The sequence below is a fragment of the Balaenoptera physalus genome, assembly GCF_965194825.1.
Source record: "Balaenoptera physalus genome assembly, chromosome: 2".
In the NCBI taxonomy this organism is placed as follows: Eukaryota; Metazoa; Chordata; class Mammalia; order Artiodactyla; family Balaenopteridae; genus Balaenoptera; species Balaenoptera physalus.
The window spans coordinates 62,900,212-62,904,316 of NC_138883.1; the positions used below are offsets into that span (position 1 = coordinate 62,900,212).

General features: G+C 45.6%; 1 pseudogene across 1 annotated transcript; it reads right to left on the reverse strand.

Moving 5' to 3' along the window:
* Positions 1–2,679: 2,679 nt before the first annotated feature.
* Positions 2,680–3,884, reverse strand: LOC309655079 (cytochrome c pseudogene; annotated as a pseudogene). The gene is made up of 2 exons (XR_014268833.1): positions 3,827–3,884; positions 2,680–3,367 (listed from the first exon to the last, which is right to left on the reverse strand). The product of XR_014268833.1 is annotated as a cytochrome c pseudogene (transcript).
* Between the last annotated feature and the right edge of the window lie 221 nt (positions 3,885–4,105).

Sequence of the window (4,105 nt, forward strand, 5' to 3'; positions counted from 1 at the left end):
AATGTTACGTGATAGTTCAGGATATGCTGCCACTGTCCAGGTTCTACTCTGAGGAAATTCTCTACCAAACTGTACCTAACAGAGACCCTTCATCAGAAGCATAATTTCCTACTGGACCAGAGTGGTTCTCCAATTGAACCACTTTGTGCCCAGGAACAAAGCAGAGGACTTACAGCAGGAGAGATTTTCAAACTAGACACAGCCTTCCCCGACATGTGTTCACCATCTTCCCTCACCTGATTCGTACAAGATCTCCTTAACTTGTGCAAGGAATGCCCCCTTCTCTCTCTGCACGAGACCTCATCTCCTGCTCTGCAGAGAAGGCACGAGTTTCCTCAAGCCTAGTCACACACACACATCACAGACTGACTACATCCACACACAGCTGTCCCTCCTTCCCTCCTATCGCAGGGAAGTAACCATCCCTCTCCCATCACACCCTGCTTTTATTCTGGCCCCCTGCCTCCTTCAGGGCCCCATCAATCATCTCCTTTAACCTCAATCTCTTCTCTTTCACTAGTTCCTTCCCCACAGCCCACAGGCTTGATTCCCAAACTATAACTTCTAGCTACCAGTTGGTTCCCTTCCCTTTACTGCCAAGCTTCTTGAAAGAGGACCCCACAGTAGCCCTCTATCCTTAACCCTGCCCACAACCCCTGTGATTAAAATCTCTTTATTCCAAACATCCAAGTTGAATCCTATCTCCTGTGAGGGCCCTGATGATACGCCTTTTTTTTTTTTTTTTTAACATCTTTATGGGAGTATAATTGCTTTACAATGTTGTTAGTTTCTGCTGTATAACAAAGTGAATCAGCTATATGTATACATATATCCCCATATCTCCTCCCTCTTGCGTCTCCCTCCCACCCTCCCTATCCCACCCCTCTAGGTGGTCACAAAGCACCGAGCTGATCTCCCTGTGCTATGTGGCTGCTTCCCACTAGCTATCTATTTTACATTTGGTAGTGTATATACATCAATGCCACTCTCTCACTTCGTCCCAGCCTACCCTTCCCTCTCCCCGTGTCATCTTTATTCCTGTCCTGCCCCTAGGTTCATCAGAACCTTTTTTTTTTTTTTTAGACTCTTATATTTGCGTTAGCATACGGTATTTGTTTTTCTCTTTCTGACTTACTTCACTCTGTATGACAGAATCTAGGTCCATCTACCTCACTACAAATAACTCAATTTCATTTCTTTTTACGGCTGAGTAATATTCCATTGTATATATGTGCCACACCTGATGATACACTTTCTAAATCTCAGTTTCCTCAACATTAAAATCAGTATAAAAACACTGCATTACTTAGGATGAAGGCTAAGCCACTGCAACAAAGAGACCTCAAATTATGGTGGGTTACCATAGATGCTTATTCTTTATCACATAACAGTCCCGAGATGAGAGGACCAGTTATCAGGGCAGCCACGGTCCATGTGATCACTCAGAGAACCAGGATATTTCTATGTTGTTGGTTTAACAGATTTTAATGTGTGTGTGAATCTGCTGGGGCCCTTGTTAAAAATGTAGATTCTGGTTTCCAGTCTGGGTTATGGCCTGCGAGTCTGCATTTCCAACAAGCTCCCAGATGATGCAGGCTGACAGACTGTGGACCACGTCCTGAATAGGAAGACTCCAGCGTGTTGTCCATGCCTGCTTGATCAAAGCTGGGTCACAGGTGCTGCCGTATTCTAGCTCTCAGGAAGGGAAAGAGGATGTGCAAGAGCGCATGCCCAGTGTCTTAAGACCCAGACTCGGAAGTGGCCCCCACCTGCTCACATTCCACTGGCAAGTACTTGTCATAGGGCCATACCTGGAGGCTGACAAGAGTGGGGAATCTAGGCATTATTTTTATTGATTATGGTATTTTCTAAGGGGGACAGAGAGCAGATGTATTTGAGTTTGAAGTTCTCCCTAAAACCAAGACAATTATTGGAATGTGGGTGGACATTCCACCTACACTGGAGTTAAAGTGCATGGGATGGCGATGTTTCCTTTCAACAGGAGCTGAAAGCAGTTGGTTGAGAAGTAGAAGAGTGAGGCTGCTGGCTTGAATCACTGTAGTGATGTCCCTGGGAAGGCAAGTATGTCCCTAACAGAAATATAGGGTGACAATCTAGGGTACTCCAGGTTCAGAAGTAGCCTTGTCCTTGCTGGGTCTATTTTGGCTTGGTGGAGGTCCATATACTCCTGTATAATTTGGGGTATTGTTCAAGATGCAGGGCTCCTGCAAGACCTGGTTCCATGTTGCCTGAGCTGAGGGCAATGAGACTATGCCATATATGTAAGTTTTATCTGTACTAAGGCACAGGATCTGGAGCAAGACCTTCTGAATTTAAATCCCAGTTTTACCATCTACTGTGTGACCTTGGGCTAATTACTCAATCTCTCTGTGCCTCATTTTCTTCATCCGTAAGATGAGGATAAATATAGCACTTACCTCGTGGGGTATTTTGACAATTAAGTGAGGTGATGCATTTAAAGGGCTTATACAGTCCCTGATAAGTCTTTCTTTATTTTTTTTTTTTTTAGATGGAGAATTTTAATTAAATTGGCATAGTTAAGACCAAAAAGATAAAGTGGACATTGTCAGCGTATCTTCAGCCCTTGCCTTAACAGGTGAATGAACACAACTTGAAACACAGGTGAATCTTGCCAGTCTATGAGACAGTGAAGGGAGCTTCTCAATATTTAAATATATTAATATAACCAGTTATAGAAATCTAAATATAAAACCAATCTCCTATAGGGTTTGAGAAGGCATTCACCATATCCCTGAAAAGTTTAACATTCCTTATTCAAGTTTAATCATCTCTTTAGAAGGGGAAAACAGTGATAGTACTTGCTGAACCAGAATTACTATCAAAATTCAAAAAGCTGACCATATTCATTTAGCCACAAGCCAATCTTATTTAAATCAGGACAGAAATATTACATCAGCTATTCATGATCTGAATTCTAGTGTATGAGATCAATTTAAATATGGTACACATAAAAAGTCATGAGACATTTGTTTCATAATAAATAAGGCAGTGGCCAACTGTTACTCATTAGTAGCTTTTTTGAGTTAAGCTATCAAGTCTGCCCTATCTCCCTTCTTCTTAATGCCAGCGAAGATCATTTTTGTTCCAGGGATGTACTTCTTGGGATTCTCCAAATACTCCATCAGCGTCTCCTCTCCCCAGGTGATGCCTTTGTTCTTGTTGGCATCTGTGTAAGAGAATCCGACAGCCTGACCTGTCTTTCGCCCAAACAGACCATGGAGATTTGGCCCAGTCTTGTGCTTGCCTCCCTTTTCCACAGTATGGCACTGGGCACACTTCTGAACAAAAATCTTCTTGCCCTTCTCAACATCATACATTTTAAAATCTCTCCGAGGTGCCTGAGCAGGTTAAGGGGGGAAGCGACAGGTGGCCAGGAAAAGTAATGACTTATTGGAAGAGCAGCAGCTTTTGCTCTCTTGGAAAGAGGACGTGAAGCGCTGCGCACCGTCCCCCGACTCCCGCCCTCACTCCGGAGGAAATCTTGTCTATCATTGCCATAGCCCCGCAGTCCCGACAACGGAGGGCCCGCGTCTCGGAAAGAACCGCGAACAAGCCGCCTCCGAGCTTTCAGGACCTTGACCGAGACCACGCCACGACCTAGTTAGGGTCCCGCCCCACCTCACGCCGTAGCCCGCCGGGCTGGGCGCAGTCCGGGGCCCCCCACTCCCTGTTCCCCACCCGGCCCCCGCCCACGGGCCTCAGTCCACCCGCGCGCCCCCCACGCAGGCGCGCGGCCTCATGGCTCGGTTTCTCGCCCGCCGTGGCCTCCGCGCCCCGCGCCCACCGTTCTTTCTCCGTGTACGACTAAGCCGTTCCCGCTCGCAAGCCGAACGTCCCACTCTCTAATCAAGTCTTTCTTTAAATGTTAGTTTATATATATATCTAAATAACAACTTTATTTCCTTAAAATGCTGACATCACCAGACCCAGCCCAAAGTTCATTTCTCACCATTCTGGTTCCTTTTTCTTCTCTCAACCCTACTTCATTAAGTGAATCGTTCTAGTTGATTTTCACTAGAAGGACAAGGGAGCTCGGGGTCTGCGGATGATCCTGGCAACCTCA